The sequence below is a fragment of the Xenopus laevis genome, chromosome 1L (assembly GCF_017654675.1).
Source record: "Xenopus laevis strain J_2021 chromosome 1L, Xenopus_laevis_v10.1, whole genome shotgun sequence".
NCBI classification, from domain to species: Eukaryota; Metazoa; Chordata; class Amphibia; order Anura; family Pipidae; genus Xenopus; species Xenopus laevis.
Window position 1 is genome coordinate 147,627,538 of NC_054371.1, and position 13,711 is coordinate 147,641,248.

The window sequence follows — 13,711 nt, forward strand, 5'->3', positions numbered from 1 at the left end:
TATTAAAACTGATACAATAAACATATCCAACCATTGAATGCAATATTGCATTCTTATTTACATTATACCAATCTTTTTCAGCTAGAAAGAAAATCTAAACTATATTCCTCTGTAAGTTAGGTCACTGGACTTCTATTCTGTTTGAGAAGTTTGTTGATACATTTCTTAGCAGCATCAAAGATATTGTAATGGACAGTAGTTAAGCTTTAAAAATTAAATTAAAGCTATAGTTGTGAAACATATAGAAGTGAACTGTCCCTTTAAAGTGGACCTGTCACCCAGACACAAAAATCTGTATAATAAAAGTCCTTTTCAAATTAAACATGAAATCCAATTTCTATTTTTTATCAAAGCATTCATAGCTGTTGTAAGCTCATTTTAAAATCTCAGCTGTCAATCAAATATTGTCTGCCACTCCTCTATGCCCGTGGCATAGAGGCGGGGCAGACAATTACTTTCACTTTCCATTCAGCACTTCTTAGATGTCACTGCTCTCCCCACATTCCCCTGTTCTCTTTACCATTTAATTGTGTAACCAGGGCATGGGGATGGACATCGGGTCCCCCATTCTGGTGCACAAACAAGATTCTGAGATGATGCAAGGCTTGTCTTAATAACAGTGTCCACAAAATGGCTCCTGCCTGTTTGCTATAATTTTGAAATCCCAGACTGAAGTAAGCAAGATTCAAATAATTTATATAGTGTAATTAAAATTCATTTTGCTTGACTAATGTGATAAAATAGGATTTTGAATCATTTTTTTGGGTGACGGGTCCCCTTTAAGGAACCATTTTTTTTTTTAGCATCTGTCATATAAGAAATGTAACAGTTCAATTCAATGCCACCATGTACTTTCTGAGGTTTCAGGATTATGAACTCTCAGACTGTAAATTATGCTGATGAACTGCCAAAATGAAAAAGACCTGCCCTTTTTATCTGGAGATGCAGTCACAAGCAAGTTACCCTACACCTTGGTAAAACCCAGGAATGTCTAAATGGGAATTTCCCCACATTATTATAGAGAAACCCTAGATACAGGATTAGGTTTTGAGAGGACTGACCCTGCTTGTTAACTCCATGAGATTACCTGCAGGCTATTTAAAAAACGGGACTTCTGTTGATGAAAATATTTACCTCATGACCCCAATGCAGGTTAAATTTTTTTTAAATCACTTTTTAGAAGATGCAATTAAAATAAAAGGTTTCCATATGTTGATAAGGAATGATGAATATCTCTGCTGTTTCTTTCTACGTCTAGTCATGACAAAGAGCAAATTTAAAGGGGAACGATCGAAAAAATGAAAATTTAAAATAAGATTCATCATACTAAAATATGATATTTTCTAAATATAATCATTTGCAAATTCTAGCCATTTCTGATATACTCAAGTTAATCTTTGCTCTCCAGGGAAAATGAATTAAGGGTAGTTTCAGGTGCTGCAAACTTGATTAATTCTTTCTCCGGGTATCCCTCACAATCCTTAATATTATGGCATTCAAAACATGCAGAAATTTTCTTTCAGGCGCTCACCCAATCAATTGTATGGTTCGGGTGCATTCTCCCTGATCCCGACGCTTAAAATCTTAGAAGTAATTTTAAAATCAGGGTCACTCACTGCTCTCCGATGGTTGTCCGGGTGCTGCACCCTGAACCTGTAGCAAGGGGAGAAAATGTTACACCAATATTTCACACACTTCTCAGAAGGGATAAAGATCATCGTTTTATTTCATATGCAGTAATAAACACCTAACACATTTCTTTTGTTGCCAAACGTAATCATAGGTAAAACATGCATTTAGCCAACATCTTTTAAAAAGCAGTCGGAACTGACATCACTTGTGACGCTGCTCCCATTATTTATTAACTCTTTCTTTTCCTATACTTTCTGTGAAATATCTACTTCTATCCGTGTTATTCAAAACCCAGATATTTGTTTCTTTTTATCGTTACATATTATCTCTTATTTCCTCTTAAAGGGGAACTCCACAAAAACATAACTTAATCCTTTTGAAAACACAATTTCAAGCAACTTTGCAATATACATCAATTGAAAAAATATGCAGACTTTTTATGATTTGTAATAGTTTGGAACAGTTCCCTAAGCCTAGATCCCTGCTCTCTTTCTGATCTCTCTGACTACTTTGCTGAGCTAGCTGACTACTGTTACTTTGTATCAACAGCCATTTGTCCTCCAAACTCCCACGTGATTTTAATTAAGAAAGGAACATCATAGTGCAATGCATTGTGGGTTATGTAGTTTCTGCATGCTGTCTGTAAGCTGTGGAGAAGTTGTTACAATTTGTAGCATCAGTGTTTAGTCCCTCCTTCCCTGCCAGGATTTCAAATGATGCAGAAAGAGATGAACTGTTTAACAGCTGGATTTCAGCACAGAAAATGCCATTTCTTTATAGTTTTTGAATAAACAGGTAACGGGTATATTAGGGGTTTCTGTGTTATGCGGGCCTCAGATTTTGGTTTGGAAGCCGGAGTTCCCCTTTAACATTGTTTCTACAGGGGGCAATATTATCGATTTTCTGTTTAGTTAAATATGTTACATTTGTTGCTAATTTATTTTGCCTGTCCTCTGTGACTTCAATACCATTTAATATGTTTTATGTTATGTCCTTATCTTTTATTGTCACACACTATGGGGCACATTTACCTAGGGTCGAATCTCGAGGGTTAATTTACCCTTGATATTTGACCGTCTAAGTAAAATCCTTCGACTTGGAATATCGAAGTCGAAGGATTTTGCGCTTTTCCTACGATCGAAGGAATAATCGTACGATCGAATGATTAAATCCTTCGAATCAAACGATTCGAAGGATTTGAATTCATCGATCGAAGGATATTCCTTCGATCAGGAAATTGTTAGGAAGCCTATGGGTGATTATTAAATGTAGATGTATCCCTAAAACAAATACTGTACATACTATAATATGCCCTTTGTAGTGGTATCTGCCATTCTCTCCACAGGGTCCCTGTGATGTTTGTGACATAGGCCCAACAACCTTTTTACCCTACACAACATTTGGCTGTTCATATATTTTTTATGCATTTCTTCTTTTTTTAATACCTAAAAAACGTTATGTTGTTATTAATGTACTGCTTTATTTGTTATGTTTCTTTATTTGCCACCTATACATATTAAGTGAGAGCCCTAAGAGTAAGCTCAGAGTCTTTTGGAGAACAGAGAAAATCCTGAGACACTGTGAATTTCTGTATATCCTTATATTTGGTGCTTAATGGTGTAATTTCTATCACACGTCTTATATGTGTATTAAAAAGAATCATTTACCCCTTGTTGTAAAGGGTATCCCATTGAGGATATTAAAGGTCACCTCAGAGTTCTGAAACCTGTATAATATGGTCATGGAACTCCTCTGTGACTTATACTATCTCTATAATTTACAAGTACATTTGCTACCTGCAGCTTAGTTGGGATCAAGTACAATCTTCTGCTTTATTATTTCAGAGAAAAAGGAAATCATTTTTAAAACTAAGACTTATAATGGAGTCTATGGGAGACAGCCTTTCCGTAATTCTGAACGTTTTAGCTAACAGATTTCTGGATAATCGATCCTTTACCTGTATAAAGAACATTTTTATTATATACACAGCTTGGGCCAATACAGGATTGAGAATCAAATTATACTGTAGCAAACACTAATTCAAATCCTCATAATTTAAGTTTAATTCAAGCTGCTCTTGTATGTATATTGCTGAGAATCAGACAAGGAGATCTTTTTTTAAAAAGGATGTACAGATCTATGAGGGCAATATATTTAGGCTATTTGCTTATGATAAGGATAAAACATTACTGTCCATTGAGCTAAATCTATTTTACCTCCCTTCTAGTACTGTGCAGTTCCAACAGTAGTTTACTATGAGAAATTGGAATATGAGGATTATATTACACTGTCAGAGATTTTGTGCTGTAAATTGGCAGCAGCAGTCTCCCTTTTCCATCTGTCAGAACCTGCAGATTGCCCTATTCTTGTCATAATCAAAGATGCTGATATGGAGAGAATAATGTGAACTGATGTTCGTTCCCTATCATACCATTCTTAATGCTGCCAAACTGTCACCTGTCTGACAATTCTTGAAACATTCTTGGCTTAATTCAGATCACCTTCATTACCTTATGTGACAGACTAGTGAATACCTTTCATAATATATTCGCAGTCTTTAGAAGCAATCCCAGTATTATGTGCTGCATTATACTATAGGTATGGAACCTTTTATCAAGAATACTCTGGACCTGGGGTTTGCCAGATAAGGGATCTTTCTGTAATTTGGATCTTAAGTCTACAAGAAAATCATGGGTAAAACCCAATAGGCTGATTTTGCTTCCAATAAGAATTAATTATATCTGAGTTTGGATCAAGTACAAGGTATTGTTTTATTATAACAGGGAATTTATATTCCATATGGTAGGAAATGTATGAGGGACCCGGGTACCCCAAAAAATAAAAAATGTACGGACTTTCGAGCCTATCACCCTGAAAAAACTAAAAGACACCAGCGTTTTTTGGGAAAATATTCAACTAAAAATTGAAGAAGCCCTGTACACGAAGGCAAGTCTGGTGGAACAGGTAACGTTCAGTAAAATGCGCATCTTAGTGAATTTGCGAAGTAACCCTCTTTCTTCAGAGCGAAACTTCGCGCCCGTTAGTAAATCGGCGAAGTACTAAAATGACTTCACGCTGGTGAATTTTCTCTAAAGTTAGTAATTTCGCCCGTTAGTACATTTGCCCCTATGGGTGATGGCCTTTCCATTATTCAGAGCAGAGCAGGGGTGTCCAAACTTTTTGCAACGAGGGCCAGATTTGGTGAGGTGAAAATGTGTGGGGGGCTGACCATTTAGCCCGTCATTCTGACATTCTGACCTGACATTCTTTGAACCATTAACACCATTTAACTCATTTAAACCAGCCGTAGCGGTAATATTTGGACACATTAGTGAAATGATCTGCCACTTGGTCTATACTGCTGCCTGTGTGCTGAAGGTGTTAGTAATAGACACGTACTGGCACATAGAGATTCAACACTCTCACATACTTTTTTAGGTCTGAAGGTGCAATAGAAGTAGTGACGTGCCAGTACAGTAAAGTAAAGAAGTATGGGAGAGTGTCGCGTCTCTATGTGCAGTATTGTATTATACAGTTCCACAGGATTTTTATTACTACTTCTATTCACAGCACTCCACAATTAGACATTGAGCTTGTTTATTCCTGTGATGTTTGCGCCACTCAATGATTTCTGTGTAAATACCCTGTCACATTTTTGACACTGTGCTAAACTCTTGTATTGAAATATATTGAAATGGGAAAAATACACTTTATAACTTTTGAGGCTGAAAATGCATGCGGTCTCTTTTCCACTGGAATATTTTTGGGGGAATGTACCCAAAACCATCCTTCAACCATACATACAAAACCATTAACTAACTAGTCTGTGTAGGATAGCAAGGCCCCATTAGGTTGCCACTAGTGTATTACGATGGCCAAATACAATGGCCCATTGATTGGAGAAGTCTGAAACCCATGTGATTGGTCCCAGACCATTCTGAAGGCTCATTTGTCTCATTTATATGCTGAAATGCCCATTAAGGTCCCATATCTTCAGTTTGTATCTTCAGTAGTGATGAGCAAACTTGTGGCATTTCACTTCATGTAAAAGTTTGTAAAACAGTTCTCCCAAACATAGAGCCTATACACCTCATTAGAGAGACAGAGGGAGGACTCCCATTGGTTCATGTTGAAGGCAAGGGGCAGATAATGTTTTTTCTTCTGGGGCACAACAGACCATGTTCTTTTTCCCAGAATGACAGACTGTATAGTGAAATTCTAGTGTGCTGGCAAAACCACTGGCTGATAACATCTTCTGGGGTTCACTCATCTCTAATCACCCATAGGTAAAAGTGGGCAAATCATCACCTCTGGCTACTGGTGTGAAAAGCCCCACAAGACCGATTTGGGAGCAAGATAGAAATGCCATAAAATGCAAAATAATGGGCAGGCATATCATTCCAAAAATAAGAATTCAAGAACTTCACAAATTGAACAAGTGAATACAACATCTAGCTGTATTTATCTGATGCTGTCTACTAGGGAATTGCTTCTAAACTAATTAAGATTGTTATATTATTGTTTCTTCTACAAAAAAAGATTAATTTAGAAGAACAATTAATTATTACTATAGAGATTTTCAAGTGTGGCATTAGCATAGATAACAGAAGCATGAAGTACCATACACACGTCCCATAAGTGACACTCGTGTTAATAATTATCTTCATGCAAGAGACACTTGGCAGATATCAATAAACATGCTAGTTTTTCACTGTGACCTACAAGCATACTGGGAATGATACATGTTTATTGGTTTTTCTGTTTTTCTGAGAATATTGCTAATACCTGCAGCATGTGGCTATGCATAAAATGTTACAATTTGTCATACTTGTAACTTTCACGATGCAAAAGTATATGGTAATAAAGGTCATTGTGACACAACAGTATTTATTTATAGTCAGTGGGATTCACCTTTACTTCAGGTTCACCTTGCTGAAAGTGTACCTAAAAGATAAATTGACACCATTAAACCTCACCCAGCATGAAGTATCTTGCTATGCTCCTGCATACACTTTATTTATTTAGCCCATTAATAAAAAAAATATAATTTGGTTAAAGCTACAACCACCTGTAACAAATTAGGTGCCAGTATACATTATTTTCTACTTTCCATTTGTGTTTGGTTTTTGACATTTATAAAGTGAATCTATTTTGATTTCTTTTATTTTTAGTTTCCCCCTCCTCATTCTATGGAGGTATTACTGACTCATAAGATATTTTGGAATATTTCTCATGCATCTAGAAAGGGGATGTGGCCTGGAAATCTAATGGTGTGGTGTTATGGTTTGGGGTATTTAATGGAGCTGTACCTCCAATGTGTGGATGACTCTCTATATTTTCTAAGTCTGTTGAGTGAAAATGCATAAAACCATATAAGTATAGTCATGTGCAATTTAGTAATGTGAGAGTATAATGGTTCCAAAGCCACTGCACTGCTGTACTTTTAAACATTTTGCAGGAACATTATTTAATGTTTCTCCTAATAGCCACAGTGAATTAAGCAGACATTTATGGATAAAAAATGCTTATTATTATTGGATCGGTTCTGGTAGACTAATAGGAGCAAAACTGCCCTCCTGAGGGTGCCAATAACTTAGTAATTACATCAGTCCAAGGTGTAGGGCAAAATGCACTACATATATGAGTTATACACAAGCCTCCCTTACATGACAATACCTCATATCAGTTGATGCAAAAATTAGGGATAGGGTGCATTTTAGATTTTGCCCTTTTTCACATTTTTAGAAATGTAGCTTTACTGTTTTGGCCACTATAAAATAAAAATCAATAATAATGTACATTCCTCCCAGTTCACACAAACTCCTTTCAGCTCGAAGCGCCATTCATCATTCCCAATTTAAGAGAACAATACCCTTACCAAGTGTATCATACCTGCCAGATTTTGCTTCTTTGACAGTATTGATCATTATGTCTAATGCTTTGGTCTCTTAGATACAGATGTCTGCTACCTCAAATCAAATCTTTCTAACAGTGCACACAGCCTTTTATATTTGGTCCCAGATTTTTATTTTTTGCTGGCATAAAATTTACAGTGACAAACAGAAGTACATGGTATTATTATCAGAAATGCAGTGATACATTGAAAAACCTGAAAAATTTATTCTGGGGTGATGGTTTCTATACAAAATGCCTCTGAGCTTTAAAAGAAGGGTATTTCTTATCTCTTTCATTCAGAATTTTCAAACAATAATTACAACTGTTGACGTTTAAGGTCATATTTTTAATAGAAAAATAGGCAAATTTATACCTGGTATTTCCCTGAGTAAGGGAGAGGGTACGTCTGGTCTGTTACCTCTGGGTAATGATATGCAGCTTCTATGCTCATCTGCAGAGGCCTGAAGATGCATTAAGTTGACAGCTCTAATCTTTTTCATGGTGGAAATGGAAATGGTTTGTTATAGTTTTTGGAAGGAAGTTTTGCATCTGTGCCCGCTTACATATAGTGAATGTGACTTCCAATTGGGTGTTCTTACGCTCTGCCTTTAACGAATTCACGCTCAAGTGCATCAATCCTTATCCTCGGGCACGGCTATCCATTGAGTAATCTCAAATCCAATAATTAAGGAGAGCACTTCAAGCAAAACTGCTGTGATTCAATTTATTTGTGGACTACAGTTCACATAAAATGTTTCGGGCCTTTCATGCCCTTTCTCAAGGCATGAACTGTAGTCCACAAATAAATTGAATCACAGCAGTTTTGCTTGAAGTGCTCTCCTTAATTATTGGAATTGAGCTATGGTGAATGAGGTCTGGGTTCTTCCTTTGGTTCTGCTCCCATCTGTCCACTTCATTATCATATTTGTGTTACAGATGGACCCATATGAGCAATGAGCTAATTATGAAAAATGCTGTATGCATTGTACCAATGTTGGAAGCAAACCCCTGTCTTATGTTTTTTGAGGAAACACAGTTTCAAAGAGAATGGGGTACACAATGGCATTTAAATGGATATCCTTAAGGCACCTCTTTTTTATATAATTTTTATATAATTTGGCCCTAGCATTTAGTAAGTTGGATATTTGGTCCACTATGGACATATTTGGGGGAGTTGAAACTAGTAAACATACTTCAACATGCATGTGTATTGACACTGTTCCCAAAAAAAGCTCTACCATAAACTTAAACATAGCCTAATTCTTAACTAATATATACTGTAAGCCACTCTGGATTTTTGTGAAATCACTTTGTCTGTGCTTGGGGTTGTACCTATTGTGTGGTTACTTATAAGAGGAAGAAATACCATAACAGCGAGTGCATGCTCCTTTCTCAAGCATAATATACTGGCACCATCATACAGGAGTAAACCTTGGCGCTTGTTGATGGTCTTCACATTATGATTGTAAGCATGTAACTAAAATACCTCAGAATTCATTTGCAAATTCAGTTGCAAAGAATATAATGACCGAGAATGCATGGGCTAGGGAATGTGAATGAGCCTTTGCTTCTTATATTTAAAAATATGACACTTGCATTTGAATTTGAAGTAAAAGGCTAAAAGGGTCACTTATTGTTGCCATTTGAAATCTCTGTGTGCTAATAGGCACAATTTGTATCCATTAGCATGACTTTAAAGGATCAAATTACATGTTAATTAAATAATTTTGGCTTGCCAAAATATCAGCTTACCGTAACTTTTGTTTCAGTAATCAGTTGTGAGAAGTGCCACATTTGGATGTATTGACTTGCAACTGCAATACATTGTAGGCACCAGAGTGATCTTTGCTTTCTTTTGAAATTGAACAATCGCCACATTGCTTAGCAACCGACACACAGAACAAAATACACATGCCACTCATTTGTTTACACACTTGTTGGTAAGAATTCCCAAATGATTCCATTGCTCTTTAGCAACTAAACTCAGTGGGGGGGGGGGGAGAATATAAAATATTCTTTTGCACAGTTAACAATGCTGGTGTGTGGGAGTGTAACACAAGATATTATAAAGAAGAAGAACTGTTGCTCCCACCTCAAGTTAAATGACTCACGAGAGTACACAAACAGAAATACAAATACTTTATCTATGAAAACATTAAAAGGAAACATATATAAAACCCACAATTAGTAGAAGTAATGACATTTTTCATTGTGGTATGTTGCGTAATTACCCATAGTAACCAATTACCAGCTATGAGTTGTGTGCTATTCCGAGCATGTTTTTCATGGAATGAATGTTTATTTATGGCTAGGAAACTAGTCACACTAAGGACTGAGCTCCACAGGCGTTTTTTTTTTTCCGGACGGATCGGCGTGTGGTGACGAAACGCAGGTGGCAGGTCAGATGCAATTGCAGGCGGAAAAATATAATTGGATAGAACTAAAAGTCTCAGGTAAAAACTACATTACATCTGACACCTCACGACTGTCGGAGGTGAGCGCAGAAAGCAGCGTCTTCATCCAACAGTCTAACTGTGTAGTTTTAACCTGCCACTTTTCGTTGAGTACCATTATATTTTGAAGCCTGCGACTACATCCGACCTACCACCTGCATTTCATTGCTGAGCGCCAATCCGCCGAAAAGTGCCTGTGGAGCTCAGCCCTACCATGGAAAGGTTCAATGCCTCCAACATTCATACAGTGCACCAAAATTAAATGATGATTGGTAGGAAGATTTGTTAACCATTACTGTGAATGGGTTGTCCTGCTTTTTTTTCTATTTTTGCTTATTTCTCCTCTGACCCATCTGGACATCAATGGATCAAAATGTTGGAGAGTACCTTGTCTATAAACACATACACATTTTTTTTATTGAAGAATCGGTTTACATTTATAAAAAACAAATTCTAAGAGAGCAAAAAGAGCAAAAAAAAATCCCAAAGTCACCTGCACTTGAGTTCTTGTCTCCTTATTCTTTAGCCACCCAATAACATGACAGATTTCACTGCACTCCTAGAATAATTAAGGCTCTAGGCACCTACAGTGCAGCTACTAGAGATATCTTTGTGGTAGTGTCTCTATATTTACCGAGGAAATCTCCTACACCTAAACTTATGAGATAAAGAAATCAGATAAGGTTTATTCACGTGGAGAATGACACTCACGTACGACACAAGTTGTACATAAGCATTCCAAAAACAGTCCTCCAGTGTTGGTCCTTTTATACCCCTGAAAGGGGGTCTCCAAAGGCTTCAGTTCTGACCAATTAGAAGTAAAAGTCCTTGTTTCTTTTAGTCCATGTTCTGTGACGAATGCTCTAGGCCATCTGGTCTCAGATGATAATCTTGTCTGGAACATTTTGAGGGACTTGAGACATATGTGATGACGATAATGATGATAATATCTCAGCAAGTACATTATAAGCCAAACAGTTCTTCTCCAAAACCTTAGTGTACAATCCTTATGATGTAAACAACTAGGTTGTCATTATTCTGTTAAATATAATTCAAACTATATACTTATATTAATTATCCTCATTCTTATATCCATAAAAAATTAATATGGCATAACTTAGCCTCACAGTAGTCACAAGCTAGGGAACAAACTGGCAAGATAATTGGGACATATCCACCAGGATATAATCATATAGGTTTTGTTAAGTTTCTTTTTGTGTTAACACATTTAATCAGTTTGGTTACATTATTGAGAAATATTGTCAAAAGAGCTGAATATATAACACTGGAAAAAGCAGAGAGATTGAAAAAGTATCAAAAAAGGAGAAAGTACTGAAAATGATAATGCAAGGTTTAAATAATAGAAACCAAGGGAAAAAGAATAATCCAAGATAATCTTTTATTAACATATTCTTTCAATGGACAATGTGCCTTTTTCTAGTTCTTTATAAATTCATTGCATAGAAAAGATCTGACTTTGGGAGTTTTTATTGACTCTGAACTTTTGTGTGCTCCCTGAGAGAGAAATTCTATTTTTACCTGTTTATAAAGACAGGCATATTTATCGTGGCCAGAAAGACATGGCAAGTAAATTTGTCACTAGGTGTCAGTGTTACAATTCTAATTCATTAAAAAGTGACCTTGTCTCGGACTGACCAGTTCAAGTAAGTAGATACAATTAGCTAATGATGACTTCTGAGATGTTTCAGGCCATTTCATTTATTTTGAAAAGTACACATTTCGAATCCGCTTTTCCTGAATAATTCTGTTTGACCTTGAATATGATAAAGGCTAAGAAGTATACTGCACTGGCAGTGGAGGAAAAATATTGGCTTTTTCCTAGATATTTTTTGTTAAATTATAAGTTTGCTCAATCAATAATTTTCCCTTGGCAAACTTGCCCTAATATTAGTATTGGAACATCGTTTATTACATTTTCTCATGCTGGGCATGGGTCCATATATGTGTGTGACAGGATATTGTTAAGTACATAATCCAAATTCTATATTATCTCTGTAATGAAAAATGCTTATGGCTCCACGGGGAACTTCTTCCAGGAAATTAATCAAAATAGGAAAATATGTGTGTAACTACCTAGTGAGAGCTTTGTCGATCCTGAAAGGTCTTTTGACCGCTCAACAAATCCCACCGTGAGAAGAGGTAACTATATTGTATGTAGAATAGAATGACTGATTCAATTGTTGAAATAAACCTGGGCATGCAAGAAAAAAAAGAAGGTTTTCTTTTTGGATTAATGGTGGAGGATGGACCACTGACGGTACGTGCACCCAGTACTGCATTCATATTGGGGAATTTCAGCTGACTCAAGCAAACAAGTACATGCAAGAAAAAATCCTATCTTATGGTGAGGTCACCTAACAAGGGTTCTTTCTGTATGTGTTGGGCCTATGTATGTATGTATGTATGTATGTATGTATATTTTTATTTCTGTACTGCTATTGTGTACATAGCACTGTACAGTCTTATTTGATCGCTTGTCCCAGTCAGTAAGGTGGCAAGCTGAGTTTCAGTGCCTAGGTGTATAATAGGGGACACCCGCCGCATGGTCTAGCTCCGGCGCCATCTTACTTCTCTAAGGGCGCGCGCGCCTCCGTGTTCCTTAAAGGCGTAGGTGCGCTGGCGTGATGACGCCAGCGCGCAATGGTGCCAAATTCAAACTGTATAAATAGGGTGAAAGGGCTTCCAGAGTTTGCCTGTGATAGAATCTTGATTCTGGTGGTTCCTGAAGCCTTGTGCTGTCTGTTCCTGAAAGCTTATATCTGTTATTCCGGTTTTGATCCCTGCCTGTTCCTGACAATTCTGATATCCGAATCCTGACCTTTGCCTGCATCTCGACTACTCTTTCTGCCTGACCCCATCTGTTTGATTACCCGGTTTTGACCCTTGCCTGCCTGATGATTCTTGATATCTGCCTGCCTCGACCCAGCCTGTCTTACGATTCCCTTGCCTGCTCCATTTGTACCGTGACCTTCGGACCAAAAGATTCTGCTAACAGCCGTGCCCCTTTGCCAGCCAGAACAGCTTGCCTTGTTCCCCTCGTTACGTCCAGGTGGCACCCAAGTAAGCTGAGGGCTCCTCCCGAAGCCCAACGGTGGTCACACTACTGGTGAAGCTGAGCCGAGACAAGGGTACTTGGCACTTATTCTGGTATTGGGTGCCGGCCGTGACACTAGGGCAGCACCAGACCTAACTACAGCCCTGATTAATATGATATACTGTATAAGAAGCAAGAAGTTAACTCGGTATTAGATCAGAAATCATGCCTCACGATTGGTCAGAAATAAAAAGGAAACTTTTTTCCCCTTTTTTTGAACTGAGGAGGGTAAACATGATCAGCAAAAATATATATATTGAAGGCTGGAACAAGACTTTCACTGAGCCTGGAGGGAAAGCATGTTCCCTTTAATAAAGGAAAGGTTTCTTTATTATGTGGGCATTCAGGGATGATGATTCATTCACTGGTATACTTCAAATATGGTTGAGGCCTATTTTTAGCAAGAAATTTCCATTTATTAGTATTGAACAATACATAGGGGCAGATTCACTAAGGGTCGAATTTCGAAGTTAAAAATACTTCGAAATTCGACCCTCGAATTGAAATCCTTCGACTTCGAATATCGAAGTCGAAGGATTTAGCGCTAAACGTTCGTTCGATCGATCGAAGGATTTTTCGTTCGATCGAACGATTAAATCCTTCGAATCGAACGATT